This window comes from Pleurodeles waltl, chromosome 8 (assembly GCF_031143425.1).
Source record: "Pleurodeles waltl isolate 20211129_DDA chromosome 8, aPleWal1.hap1.20221129, whole genome shotgun sequence".
Classification (NCBI taxonomy): domain Eukaryota; kingdom Metazoa; phylum Chordata; class Amphibia; order Caudata; family Salamandridae; genus Pleurodeles; species Pleurodeles waltl.
Window position 1 is genome coordinate 881758919 of NC_090447.1, and position 15678 is coordinate 881774596.

At 44.2% G+C, this 15678-nt stretch overlaps 1 protein-coding gene across 2 annotated transcripts in view; it reads right to left on the reverse strand.

The window, feature by feature from the left end:
- Positions 1–5602, reverse strand: part of FARP1 (FERM, ARH/RhoGEF and pleckstrin domain protein 1) — a 459262-nt gene extending 453660 nt beyond the window's left edge. The window contains exon 1 of one of the 2 annotated variants that reach the window (XM_069205182.1): positions 5364–5602. The gene's annotated coding sequence lies outside the window, so the exon portion shown is untranslated. The remainder of the gene's footprint in view (positions 1–5363) is intronic. The other variant, XM_069205178.1, reaches the window with a different exon arrangement.
- Between the last annotated feature and the right edge of the window lie 10076 nt (positions 5603–15678).

Below are 15678 nucleotides of genomic sequence, written 5' to 3' on the forward strand. Positions count from 1 at the left end.
TACACAAACCTCTGTGCATCGGGCTCAGAGTACTTACTACAGGGCATGGTGAGCTGTCAGAGTTATGTTGCACCCACCTGCACAGCACAAGCAGGTGAGGAGAAGCGGCCTATGCTGCAGCTGCCGACCTCGGAACTGGGGAATCAGGTTTGAACCCCACCCTTAGCTCACGCTCTATGGGTTTGAACTAATCGCGTAATCTCCCCGTCCCTATCAAAAAAGCACAATTTGTAGCTCAGTCAGGTTCCCTTGTAAAGTATTCCAATGCCCTCGGGTCAACGTTGCGGTGCATAAAACTACAAACAAAAAAACACCAAGACACGTGCAGAATAAGGAGATAAGAGCTTTGTATAGAGGGAAAGTGGGGTATCTTTCCACAAAGTGGGCCACTGTTGACACAAACATCTATCTGACGGATTATGTATGTGAAACACTTGTCCTAATAGCGTAATAATTACGACGGCCTGCAGAGGCGAGGATGCCGAATGCCTGCCTGAAAGCACTTGATGCACAGAAAACACACGACAGCCTCCCTCTATTCCTCCACTGGCAGCGGAATGTGCCTCAGGGAGGAGAGGAGGCCGTGGTATCTCATGAGCGTGTTGAGGGTGCGATGAGTGGAGGGGAAAAGAAAAGGGAGAAGAGAATAAAAGGGCAAAGAAAGAAAGGGAACGAGGAAAGGGGTGCCAAAGAGACGAAGAAGGGGCGGGGGGGGGGGGGAGGGAAATGTAAAGGTGAATGGCAGAAGAAAGATCACGGGTCTTAGAAAGAAAGAGTGGGTGAGAAGGGAATCCAAAAGAGCATAAGCAATATGTAATGGAAAGACAAGTTAGTTTTAGTACACAGGCAAAAAAAAAAAAAAAAGCCCCATCTCTGTTTAGTTTTTTTAAGCCAAAAAATGGCTTTATGTTGGGGCTGCCTCCCGCCTAAATCTGCCTCTCATTCAATAGACGTCCGTGGGGGAAATACATTCTCTTGATCAGATTTTTTTTTTTTTACAAAAATTCCTCTTCCACAATATTGGGATATATGTAGTGGCTAATATTCCATTGTGAAACAGTCGACATAAATCACTGCTAAAATACACTTTTTTACACAGCATGTACAGCTGTGTGGCAGAGTCACGGAAGAGATGACTAATGGCCAGGAAAGCACATGCATGGCCTGTAATACCGTCTGGGGTCAAGAATGCGGGAGGCCCAGCTCTGTGATCACAAGCCCGACGGAGTGAAAGGCCTGGTGCATACAGCCCTCAATGGCCGCTCTTTAAAGGGCGAGCAAGTGCCCGTCTACTGGAGCATGAGCAGGTAGGCCGCCCGCCCCTCCCCCGTGAGACAAGGCCGCGGGCTACTTGAACTGCACGGCTTTCAGTCAGGGGTGGGGGAGGGTGCCAGCAAAACTACTTCTCGGGGGTGTTAAAGGGTCGTGGACCCTGGGAAATCTCTGCCAACGGATGTAGGAGCAGCGTCTCCGCCCCGACATGGAGCCCCCGAGCACCGCCCAAACTGAGGTCATCTTCTGAAGGGTACATACACCGCTATCATGAAGATCACGGTGTGGGCGCGGGTCCTGGCTTCGGGGTGAGGAACCCTCCAATGATGGAAGATCTTATTGAAGGGTCTGAGATGCACGAATCACCACTCAAAGAATCACTAACAGGATAGATAACTTTGTGGAGGGAGGCCTGAGGGATGTTCAGAAGAATAAACCATCAGGGGTGCATTAGATTAAATTAGGAAAAATAGACATAAATCGCAAGCAAGAAAAACAAAACTTGTCGTTACTGCTTCCTACTGATCTGCATGTATTCACCGGGTACGCTCAGGGGTGGCGAAGAGGAATGCAGAAGACATCTATACACACCACAAAGAGAGGTTCAAAAATAATCTATTTCCCTTGTATAGTAGCCTCAAGTAAGACTTTTCAAAGAGACCTGGAAATATTTGGGATGGAAGTGGTGCAAGAGACACACTGATGTGCCAGGTCAACAGAACTAAAATGTTTGGGAGGTGAATATAAACACCACAGTCCTGTCTGTCGCCAATGTTTTGCTGAGGAGGGGCACAAGTGATGGGGATCTTCCAGGCTGAGGAAACCTTGGATGGAGTAGGATGAAAGGAGGGGCTTGGAAGGCATTTGAGTGTTTGGTGTTACTCATGTATTAACCAGATTACACATCTCATTTGCCTTGATCTCCAAAGGGACACTGGAATCTACTTCACCAAGTGACCCTAAAGGTGGGCTGGGAATTTCTCCATCCTAAAACTGCCATGTCTATGTAAAGGATGGCCCTTACGTAGCCAACGTTCTTGCTTTAGTCCACCACTCCTCCATAACCATCTTCAAGGACAATGCACCAGCTTTCCACACTATTGATCACCAAACTATACTCACAGTTTTCACCTCCACAGATGCAATGGGCTTTACCCCCAGAGTATACACTTCCTACAATTTCAACCATACTGTTGCAGCCTTCTGGTGCTCCTCCCCCTCACTACCCACCTAACTCTCATATGGTGTACCCTAGGGATCTCTTCTGACCCTCTCCTATTCTCTGTATACCACATCCCTTGGTGACCTCCTCTCTTCCTTTGGTTTATCTACCACCTCAAAGTAGATGGCATTATTTTATTTTCATTGCTTCGCATCCCACTTGAGAACCATTTCAAACCATTATTATAAACTGCCTCACACCCATCCAACACTAAATGGCACTCTGATCCGTTCATCAAAAACAAAAGTCATTACTTCCTGGAACGGCTGCTCAAACTTTCCTGTCTCCCTACAGATATCCTTTACCATTTGCGAACCTCTGTGCGCTCTTCAATTACTCCATGAAGATGGAGTCCATCATCTCCACCATTTTGCCTGGTACCAAGGAGGGACTATTAGAAGCGATTCACCAGCACCTCCTGTCCCACACTGCTGTATAATTAATGAGTGCCCTAGTTACGGTAAAGTGGACCTTTCGCAATTCATTAGTTTGATTCCACCAGTACCACTCTCCCTCCTTTAAAGTCAGTAATTTAGTCACTAGGCCTCCTTAACCTCCAAAGCCATTCACCGTTTTACTTAGATACCAAGCTAGATGGCTCTCGGCCTATCAAGGAGCCTGGTACAAGTCTTCAAAACTCAACACTCTTCTATGACCTCTCCAGGCCCGTCTGACACCACCTTTCGACCCGCTAACCTTAGCCACCTCACTGCAAATCCCTCCCCATGCCCTTTGCTCTCACTGAGGTTCAGGCCCTTTAAACTCTATGGACCTCTCCTGTGCTTTGGTGTCCCCAGCCATGACCCTCCGATTCATACCCCCTTGAACTCTTTACAAGTGTCCCAAAAGCACATTTAATGAAAACGGAAACGCCCCATAGTCTGATTTACCACATTCACTCCAACCAGTCTTCATTATCGGGAAAAGCTGAACAAACACAGGTCTTTAAAAAAACAAACAAAAAAAACACCACAAGTAAGTGACAATCCACCTCCACTTTCACAAACCTGATTCTTCTCCAATTACTCATCGACTATATTCTTGCCCTGATCCCCTATAGCGCTCTCTGCCTTTGGCCACTTTTACGCTTCACAAATATCTGATTCATACTCAACCTTAACACAGCTTCCCGCTTATTCCAAAGTGTGCAAACTATATATTGTGTATGGTCGGTGTGTCGTAGCGCTACACCTTCAAATTGACACTTTACACCCTTGCCCGCCCATCTGATGTAACAGAGTGCATTTCATTTAATACATTCACAATTCCAAACTAAACACAAGCCATGTGGCAGAAGAACTAAAAAGAAAAATACAAAAGTGTGTATTCGTACAGCATTTTCCTTGCCCCTTAGCAAAATCAAACAATTAAAACCAAGACCATCCATGGCGCTTTCCAGAACCCCCTCCCTTTTCAAAATTACCAAGTACCAAGAAACAAAGCCTTAAATTCACAAACATGACAAGCGCCACCTAGTGTACACACCTGACACGACCTGCTGTCATGACACAATGCACTTATTAATGCCTCATTTACAACCAAAACTCAGTTAAACATTGATAGAACAACATTATTAAACACCAAAATACGAGTTTCACAGAATGTGAGAGAAAGGCGTGGTTAATCGACTTCAAGAGCAAGTCTTTGCAGGCGCATAGTGTAACTAAGTAACTATAGGTTCATCGTAATCACTTTATGCTTATAGAATAGAGTTTTTATGCTCGCTCCCCAAACCCCTACTCCTCCCCCTCATACCGTACACACCACGGCCTATGTCATCTACGCAGCTGAGAAAATCGGTTCCCTGTCCTGCCCAAAGGGTAAATATAGCGTCATTAACACCGGAATAACCTAGGTCCTCCCTCTGCAGATGGCATAGTGTTCAGGCCATGGTATAGTGTTCAGGCCGACATCTGGCGACTGAATTTGCTCTCCGACTTGCACTGGATGGGAGAGATAGGGGGAAAAGTAGTACAAGAAAAGTTGACAGATGTCAACTTTTTAGCTAAAAAGTGGGAGGATTCTAAAAAGGGAGGCTTTGCATTTGAGGGCCGCTGTTCTTCTGGCAGCCTGGCGCCTGAGTAACACTTAAACCTGGACGTCGCACCCTGGCCACTTCAGGGTAAACTGCACTTTAACAGGTGCAAGTGGCTTCTGTCCCATCCCGTTGCACGAGATGTATATTGGGGCACTAAAGAATTTGTCCACTAAGAAAACCAGGTATGCTCGACTTATTAAAAAATAGAATCTAAAACTTACGTCCTTAATTAGACATCCTTGTCTAATTACATATGCTACCTAGCAGGCATTAAAAATATAGTGCACCCCTGCCCTTTCAAAGGCCTCTCTGGGCTGTAATTTGCATTTTGTTTTCATAGCAGCTGATTATATGTCGCACAATCTCAGGTTCCAAGAAAGTCGCTTTATTTGTTATATTCTAAAATGTTATAGCGCGAATCTAGCCCAATGGCATTGGAGCGCTTTACAGGGGAACCGGACTGCGTAAAACATTTTTTCACTTACAAGACCAGACCAGACCGGCTCCTACAGTCGCATCTAGGGATGTGATATTGCATTGAAGTGCTCAATCCCCTTGTCAGACCTACGCGACTGGATTATTGTCATCAAAAATACACCGCAGTGATGAACGCGCTGCACTCTGATCCAGCAGCGACAAAACATATGTGGAGAATCTGGTCCCCTCTACTTTGAAGTCAGCACAAGTCCCTCACGCTCCCCTCCTGGCATCCAGCAGCTGGACGGGGTCATGTGACTGCCCTCCCGGTGTCTCCCGCTGAGGCCGTTCCGCCCCCGTGCTGGCCAAGCATCTCTCCCCCTCCCCCGCCACATTGTTCCGCTGTATCCTTACCCTCCGGAGCAGAGCTCTCCAGCCAACCCGGTCCTCCCACTCCCTGCTGGGCCTCGGATCCCGCGTCTTTGTCCCGGTGCAGTTGCCTCACGGTCCCGAGTGTTACGGAAGATTGTTCCTCACATGGAGTGGCGGAAGGGGGCAGCGACAGGGGCCTCCTTTGCTGAGTTGCCGCCGCCTCCAAGAAGCCTGTTCACCAGGAGCCGCGCACCCTGCCAGTGACGCCTCTAGCTCCATTCAGCAGGATTGTGGTTTCGATCCGCCCTGTCATATTATTCCGCAATAACCCAGCCTCCCTCTTTAGCATACCACACCTCCTCTGAAGAGAGCCCGTTTTAAAGCGCCAGGGCTATCAATAAATATATTTATACACAAGTATATATATTACAAACACATTTCCTTTTCAGACGTATCAAGGTTAAAAGGCAGACGTCTCGATTTTGTCTGTACTGTGTAGCGCGGGGCTCGCCGCAAGATATGTGACCCGCCCCCACCCCCATCTACTCCTAAAGCTGAAACTCTGCCTCTGACCTGGCTCATTCATTATCCTCTTAGAGAAGGTGGCGGTTCCCCGAGGGTTTACGGCTGCTTTCTGACCTTGCTTATTTGCCATGGGGAAATCCCGAACCCTTAGCGGCAATATAATCATTGAAAGAAAGGGGCGTACCTTCAGGGGGTGCTTGGGGTGTTACACCCCTCAATACATTTATTTTCTGATGAGAAGTTAGGTACAGGTGCTTTCTTTTTTTGTGTTTCAATTCTTTATTACATTTTTTAAACAAATATAAACATAAACTGTTAATTGACTGTAAAAAATATACAACATATAAACAAAAAAAAACAAGTGCACCAATAAAGATTTTCCATAATCATTCCATATTAAATAATAATAATAAGAAGGGAAAAAATACACAACTTACTATTAAGAAACCTCTAAACAATTTTCTGTTTCAATATACTTTCCCAGAACATACCAAAAAGAGAAAGAAAAAAATAGACAACCGTTTAAATTACAAGAAACTTATGCAATAGTTTGATGAATAAGGTCTAAAAAGAAAGAGCCCCAGATACTATCAAATTGTTTTAAGTTATCGTTCAGTTTATATATCACTCTTTCAAACTGTGCAATTTCAAACATATCCTTTAAAACAAGATTAGGCCGTTGTTAAAACATTAGATTTCCAAAAACGTAATATATTAACTTTTGCCAGACTGATTGCAGTAGATAAAGCAAAAACAACAAGTGATGGACGGAATGCTGAACATTGTCAAACACTCACCCCCAGTCACAGATCTGGGTTTAATCCATCGTTCTTTTGCTCACCATGCCACCCCAGTTTGGACCCAGCCATATGCAAATCAGTCTTGACCCTGTTCCTCATGGGAACAGTCCAGCCCGAACTGCCAAGCCAGGTCCTCACTGGACCGGAAACAAGCATCCTGGGACCGGTTTCGGGGTTTCACCCCTCATCAGCCAGGCTAGCTTGAATCCAGTGGCATGGGAAGCACGGGACCCACGTCTGGGCATACCCTTCCCACTTAGGGCGACAAAGCAAAAACAACAAGTGATGGACGGAATGCTGAACATTGTCAAACACTCACCCCCAGTCACAGATCTGGGTTTAATCCATCGTTCTTTTGCTCACCATGCCACCCCAGTTTGGACCCAGCCATATGCAAATCAGTCTTGACCCTGTTCCTCATGGGAACAGTCCAGCCCGAACTGCCAAGCCAGGTCCTCACTGGACCGGAAACAAGCATCCTGGGACCGGTTTCGGGGTTTCACCCCTCATCAGCCAGGCTAGCTTGAATCCAGTGGCATGGGAAGCACGGGACCCACGTCTGGGCATACCCTTCCCACTTAGGGCGACAAAGCAAAAACAACAAGTGATGGACGGAATGCTGAACATTGTCAAACACTCACCCCCAGTCACAGATCTGGGTTTAATCCATCGTTCTTTTGCTCACCATGCCACCCCAGTTTGGACCCAGCCATATGCAAATCAGTCTTGACCCTGTTCCTCATGGGAACAGTCCAGCCCGAACTGCCAAGCCAGGTCCTCACTGGACTGGAAACAAGCATCCTGGGACCGGTTTCGGGGTTTCACCCCTCATCAGCCAGGCTAGCTTGAATCCAGTGGCATGGGAAGCACGGGACCCACGTCTGGGCATACCCTTCCCACTTAGGGCGACAAAGCAAAAACAACAAGTGATGGACGGAATGCTGAACATTGTCAAACACTCACCCCCAGTCACAGATCTGGGTTTAATCCATCGTTCTTTTGCTCACCATGCCACCCCAGTTTGGACCCAGCCATATGCAAATCAGTCTTGACCCTGTTCCTCATGGGAACAGTCCAGCCCGAACTGCCAAGCCAGGTCCTCACTGGACCGGAAACAAGCATCCTGGGACCGGTTTCGGGGTTTCACCCCTCATCAGCCAGGCTAGCTTGAATCCAGTGGCATGGGAAGCACGGGACCCACGTCTGGGCATACCCTTCCCACTTAGGGCGACAAAGCAAAAACAACAAGTGATTGCAGTAGATAACCATCTGAATATTTGTGGAGAATTTCTACCCATTCCACAAGTATTGTGTAATAAAAACAATCGGGGTGAGCAATAAGAGCAATAAGAAACAGCAATGGAGATAGTGGGCATCCTTGTCTGGTACCATGAAGAATTTTAAAATAAGGAGATGTGAAACCGATACAAGTGATCGCTGTAGTTGGGGATTGATACATTCCTTTAGTTAGAGTAATAGAGTCAGTACCAATACCAATTCTATTCATGGTTCGAAATAGGTATCCCCATTCTACTCTATCAAAAGCTTTTTCTGCATCCAGGGACAGTGTAACAAATCCTCAGATTTACGTTGTTGCCATAATAAATGTAGAATTGTTCGAGGATGATTTGAAGAGGATTGAGATGGAACAAAACCTACTTGAGATGAATGGATAAGTGATATGATGACAGAATTTAAGCCAGTCGCAAATATTTTAGCCAGAATTTTAATATCAGAGTTTATTAGTGAGATAGCTCTATGGCTGGAGCATTCTAATGGATCTTTGTCAGGTTTAAGAATTACAGTAATACGTGCTCCTAAAAATTCTGGAGAAAAATGACCCTTTTTTAAAGCTTTGTTAAAAAAAGTTTGTAATAATGGGATTGTTTGAGCTTTTGTGATCTTTTAAAATTCAATGGAAAAACCATCCTCTCTGGGAGCTTTATTTGTGGCTAGACCGTCAGTAGCTTTTGCAATTTCTTCCGTTGTTATGTGCCTCTCTAATCTTAATTTCTGTTCTTGGGTTAATTTTGGGATCTTTAAATTAGTGAAAAAGTCATCTTCCTCATTAGAATCGTCACAGTTCAGTGATGTATATAGTGTTTCATAATAGGTCTGAAATTGTGCCAGTATATCTGTTGGTAAAGTAAGTAAATCATTTGAAGAATTTTTAAAGGCAGGTATCGTGCTGGAGGATTCCTGTTGACGTAGTTGATATGCCAGAAGTCTTCCAGCTTTCTCTCCCTTTCATAATTACCTTGGCGAATTAAAAATAGACATTTTTCGGCATGAGAAGTATACAAATTATTAAGTTTGAATTTGGCTGAAAGTAGATGTTTTACAATTTCAGGAGATTCAGTTTTACTGTAATCTTTCAAGAGTGATAAAACCTCCTTTCCAGTAATATCCTTTCACTATTCAGTTGTTTTTTGATAATATATGAATCTCTCATAATCATTCTCCTAATGACTGCTTTGCCAGCTCCCCATAGTATACCAGCATCTGTGACTAAGTCCTTATTCCCATCAAGGAATTGTGCAACATGTTGACATAAGTTAAATTTGGCTTGGGGTGTTTTATATAAAGAGATATTGAAGCTCCAATTGGGTTTATGACTCTGTGTTAATCCAATAGTAATATGTATATCCATTAAATCATGATCTGAAAGGCTACAAGGAATAATACCTGCATGAGTTATTGATTGTAACATTGCCGATGAAGTTAAAAAATAATCTACTCTAGAACGGACTAAATGTGGACAAGATGTGAACGTATAATCTCTATCATCTGGATGTAACAAACACCATGGTTCCTGCAATGCAAAATCTTCTATAAGATCTTTTAAGATATGTCTGTCACTTGTATGAGAAATGTCTGGTTTGCCCGATCTATCAATGAATGGGTCTATGGTAACATTCCAATCTCCCCAGATTATTACTTGTGTAGATCCAAAAGAAGATAATAACCTACTAATCTTAGAAATAAATTTAGTTTTGGAGTCAGTGGGTGCATATATCGTGCCTATGATCATAAAATAATTTCTAATACGGATTTTAACAAATGCATATCTGCCATCATCATCTAACCATGTTTGAATAATTTTATATGGCATGTTTTTATGAAAAAGAATAGCTACTCCGCATTTCCGAATAGGTGTATCATCATTATTAGAGTTATTCTAAGCTATGCTAGCATGTATAACTTGACCAATCCAATCTCTTTACAGTTTTTCGCTTTCTGATTCACTAAGATGTGTTTCTTGTAATAAGGCAAAATCTGGTTTTTGTTGTCCAAGAAAATTAACTATCTTCTTTCTCTTAATCAAATGTGTTAAACCATTAACATTCAGGGATATAACATTCAAGGGTTTCAACTTATAAACTGACATATTTAGACTAAAAAGACAATATCAATCCAAGTGCTAATGATAAGAAAGAATATAAAATAAAGATAAGAAAAAAAAGATGTTCTAAAGTTCCAAATGTGTCAGTATGTATGAATGTTAAGAGTGAGTTCTCAAATCAGTTAAACTTTTATATTAAATCAAAATAAGAAATTATCATTTACCGGAACTATCAATACGAAATAAATTGCCCAACACAAGTGATAAGACAATTATGTACACTCAACAACTAAAACTTTAATCTGGTGAGATAAACCGATGTGCCGTGGAGAGGTGAGCAGAGAAGAGGATGTTAATGCCATTGCAATTGTAAAATAAATATCCGATATCATAAACAAATATGGTCATGTAATGAAATAAATGGTAGGGAGGAAGTAGTTAAAACATCATCATCCATGATTAATATTTTAACTTTGATCAAGGTTTCTAGGGTGATCTGGATTTATCTCTTGGATGATATTTTTTCCAGGCTTTAAGTTTGCCACCATGTGACCACTGACATTGAACTGTCTCCCATTCACCTTGATCCGCATTGTAGGAAGTTGGCTCTGTATGCACTATTTCAAAGTAAGGAATAGTATGCACAGAGTCCAAGGGTTCCCCTTAGAGGTAAGATAGTGGCAAAAAGGGATAATACTAATGCTCTATTTTGTGGTAGTGTGGTCGAGCAGTAGGCTTATCAAAGGAGTAGTGTTAAGCATTTGTTGTACATACACACAGGCAATAAATGAGGAACACACAATCAGAGACAATTCCAGGCCAATGGGTTTTTGTATAGAAAAATATATTTTCTTAGTTTATTTTAAGAACCACAAGTTCAAATTCTACATGTAATACTTTGCATGAAAGGTATTGCAGGTAAGTACTTTAGGAACTTTGAATAATCACAATAGCATATATACTTTTCAAATAAAACACATATAGCTATTTTAAAACTAGACACACTGCAATTTTCACAGTTCCTAGGGGAGGTAAGTAATTGTTAGTTCTTGCAGGTAAGTAAACCACCTATGGGGTTCAAGTTTGGGTCCAAGGTAGCCCACCGTTGGGGGTTCAGAGCAACCCCAAAGTTACCACACCAGCAGCTCAGGGCCGGTCAGTTGCAGAGTTCAAAGTGGTGCCCAAAACGCATAGGCTTCAATGGAGAAGGGGGTGCCCCGGTTCCGGTCTGCCAGCAGATAAGTACCCGCGTCTTCGGAGGGCAGACCAGGGGGGTTTTGTAGGGCACCGGGGGGACACAAGTTAGCACAGAAAGTACACCCTCAGCAGCACGGGGGCGGCCGGGTGCAGTGTGCAAACACACGTCGGGTTTCCAATAGAAATCAATGGGAGACCTAGGGGTCTCTTCAGCGATGCAGGCAGGCAAGGGGGGTCTCCTCGGGGTAGCCACCACCTGGGCAAGGGAGAGGGCCTCCTGGGGGTCACTCCGGCACTGGAGTTCCGATCTTTCAGGTCCTGGGGGCTGCAGGTGCAGAGTCTTTACCAGGCGTCAGGATCTGGGAAGCAGGCAGTCGCGGTCAGGGGGAGCCTCGGGATTCCCTCTGCAGGCGTCGCTGTGGGGGCAACTCTGGCTACTCACAGTCTCGTAGTCGCCGGGGAGTCCTCCCTGAAGTGTTGTTTCTCCACAAGTCGAGCCAGGAGCGTCGGGTGCAGAGTAGCAAGTCTCACGCTTCCGGCGGGAAACACAATTGTCTTGAAGTTGCTTCTTTGAAACAAAGTTGCAGTCTTGGGTGAACAGAGCCGCTGTCCTCAGGAGTTTCTTGGTCCTTCTAGAGCTGGGCAGTCCTCTGAGGATTCAGAGGTCGCTGGTCCTGGGGAAAGCATCGCTGGAGCAGTTTCTTCAGAAGTGGGGAGACAGGCCGGTAGAGCTAGGGCCAAAGCAGTTGGTGTCTCCGTCTTCTCTGCAGGGTTTTTCAGTTCAGCAGTCCTCTTCTTCTTAGGTTGCAGGAATCTGAGTTCCTTGGTGCTGGTGAGCCCCTAAATACTGAATTTAGGGGTGTGTTTAGGTCTGGGAGGGCAGTAGCCAATGGCTACTGTCCTTGAGGGTGGCTACACCCTCTTTGTGCCTCCTCCTTGAGGGGAGGGGGGCACATCCCTATTCCTATTGGGGGAATCCTCCAAAATCAAGATGGTGGATTTCTAAAAGTCAGAGTCACCTCAGCTCAGGACACCTTAGGGGCTGTCCTGACCGGCCAGTGACTCCTCCTTGTTTTTCTCATTATCTCCTCCGGCCTTGCCGCCAAAAGTGGGGCCGTGGCCGGAGGGGGCGGGCAACTCCACTAGCTGGAATGCCCTGTGGTGCTGTAACAAAGGGGGTGAGCCTTTGAGGCTCACCACCAGGTGTTACAGCTCCTGCAAGGGGGAGGTGATAAGCATCTCCACCCAGTGCAGGCTTTGTTACTAGCCACAGAGTGACAAAGTCACTCTCCCCATGTGGCCAGCAACATGTCTCGAGTGTGGCAGGCTGCTAAAACCAGTCAGCCTACACGGGTAATTGGTTAAGGTTTCAGGGGGCACCTCTAAGGTGCCCTCTGGGGTGTATGTTACAATAAAATGTACACTGGCATCAGTGTGCATTTATTGTGCTGAGAAGTTTGATACCAAACTTCCCAGTTTTCAGTGTAGCCATTATGGTGCTGTGGAGTTCGTGTTTGACAGACTCCCAGACCATATACTCTTATGGCTACCCTGCACTTACAATGTCCAAGGTTTGGCTTAGACACTGTAGGGGCACAGTGCTCATGCACTGGTGACCTCACCTATGGTATAGTGCATCCTGCCTTAGGGCTGTAAGGCCTGCTAGAGAGGTGACTTATCTATACTGCATAGGCAGTGTGAGGTTGGCATGGCACCCTGAGGGGAGTGCCATATCGACTTACTCGTTTTGTCCTCACCAGCACACACAAGCTGGGAAGCAGTGTGTCTGTGCTGAGTGAGGGGTCCCCAGGGTGGCATAAGATATGCTGCAGCCATTAGAAACCTTCCCTGGCATCAGGGCCCTTGGTACCAGGGGTACCAGTTACAAGGGACTTACCTGGATGCCAGGGTGTGCCAATTGTGAAAACAAAAGTACAGGTTAGGGAAAGAACACTGGTGCTGGGGCCTGGTTAGCAGGCCTCAGCACACTTTCAATTCAAAACATAGCATCAGCAAAGGCAAAAAGTCAGGGGGTAACCATGCCAAGGAGGCATTTCCTTACACGCATTATCTGGAGTGTTAGATGGAGAAGATTCTTTTTTTGGTGAAGAAGAAGAAGACTTATGTTCCATCTCTGAGTCCTTTTCATCTAAGTCATTCAAAAAAGATTCCAAGTCATGAGGATCTGAGTAGTCCTTGGTTTTCCCTTGAAAAGTTACAATCATAGTGGCCGGCTCCAGAAGACCATATTTTATTTCTCTTTACTTTAATCTAGCACATAGATTTAAACATTGTTTTCTTTTGAGGTTAGTAGGTGCTGAAAAGTCTGCTGTGATGATTACCTGAGAGTTTTTATACTCATATGGACCATTTTGTTAGCTGCCATGATAATTTGACAGGTTTGTTGATGTCGTAGGCAGCAGGCTAGAATATGTTGAGGTCTTGTAGAGTGGTCCGTTCCGCGTGTTCGAACAAGATGAGCTCTCTGAAATTCTAAAGGCATTGGGAAAGTGATGTTCGTCAACGTTGGTATTGAAGTGGTCAAAAAGTCTAGAATAATATCTTTCTCTATTTGTTCTGGAAGACCTATAATTCTGAGATTATTCCTTCTACTACAATCCTCTAAACTAATCATTTTTTGCTGTAGATACCAAATATCTTGACTAGTATTAGGTGTCTTATCAAGGCGGGATTCAATATTCGATTGTCCATTGACTGCATGCAAGATTAGAACTTGATAACATTGTTCCTCAAACCTTGAACTTCCGCAGTATTAGTAGAGACTGTATTGTCCAGAGACGCAATGGAAGATTTTATGTCTAGTAGTTCTTTCAAAATGGTATCCATTGCCGCTGAGGGCAGTTCAGTAGAATCAGCCATTTTACATTTGGAGTCAGTGGCGGCGGGATTAGATAATAAGGCTGCACTATATGACAGCTGTCTTACTACTTTAGGATCTGATATAGGGAGTATCAATTATCTTTCAAAGTTCTGTTTATAATGATTGCTTGATTTTATTCACCATTATAATACCTACATTGCAGCATATATTCCATTTCTATTTCAAAACACTTTCCATTGTAATGACTTGTTATATGTATGTAGAATAACACTTAAATATGGAGAAAGAAATAAAGTACTTCAAATTCCATCCCCCTATGTGATCATGACATCCACCGTATAGTTTGTAGTCAGTTATTGCCAAAGTGATATTGAATCTGTTAAGCCGTAATTATGTTAACCTTGTGTCTTCCAGATTGTGTCATGTTATGGTAGAATCATTCAGATCGGACAATATTCAATGTATCATACTATAGATTTAATGTTGCTCAGTACAATGAGGTAAGGAGCGAATGCGTTTCCCTATTTTCTCAGAGTTAGACGTATGTTAACTCGCCGTCTTACGTAGCGTGCTAGATCACAACATAATCATTCAGATAAATAAAGCATCCAGAAGTGTTGGTGTATTATGGTGAGGAGCACACACGCTTATCAGTTACCGCTGGGCCGCAGGCCTGGTCTCTTGTCGAATTTCACTTTGTGCTGCACTATTTAATGATCAGACACGTTGGAGATCATTAATTTCCAGGTTGCACAGTATAATAAGGTGAAACACGCATGCATTCCTAAGTTTAGAGACTCATAAGGAAACGTTCCGTACCATTCAGAGTTTGAAATAAAATGCATGCCGCCAATTTGACCTCCGCATGACGATTTCAATATTTAGTGCATTAAGGCGAAAAGTGCACGCAATTATCAGTTACCGCTATGCCGCAGGCCTGGTCTCTTGTCAAATTCCACGTCGCGCTGCACTACTTAATGATCAGACACGTTGAAGATCGTTCAGAAGCAGCATGTGGCATTTCCAGGTTACGCGGTCTAACAAGGTAAGAAGCACACGCATTACTAAGTTTTGAGATGCATAAGGAAACGATCCGTACCAGTCAGAGTTTGAAACAAAGTGCACGCCGACATTTTGGCCTCACCGATGGATGTAACTTACAGCATTTAAGTTAATTGCAGAGCGAGTTGTTCACAAGTTTTAAATCCTACGCCATCCTGCAGGATTCCAACAAGTATTCTCCCTTTTTCTTGAGATATTGATATCAGAAAACATTCTTTTGGCTCGTTCCCTCGTCTCTGTTCGATTCTTCTCTAAGAAGAACGCCATCTTCCATGGTGCTTGGGTCCGCCCTGGTACAGGTGCTTTCAGTCGAGTATGGTGAGGTGTCTGTAAGGTTTCACCCTGGATTTCTTTTGCAAACTCACAGACAATAACGTACACTCTCTCCCCCTCTCTGTTTTGCAAGTCCTCAAAAATGCTGGTTATTTTACAAAACATCGTTTTCTCTCAGTGAGTACTCCTACCAATCCTCATTTGTCTCCCTCACCACTGCCTGTTAAGACCCTATCATGCGCCCTACCTGTTGAATAATGTATTTTAACATTATATGCCAAAGTGATTGTTGGGAACTCTGAAGCTCAAACTCCC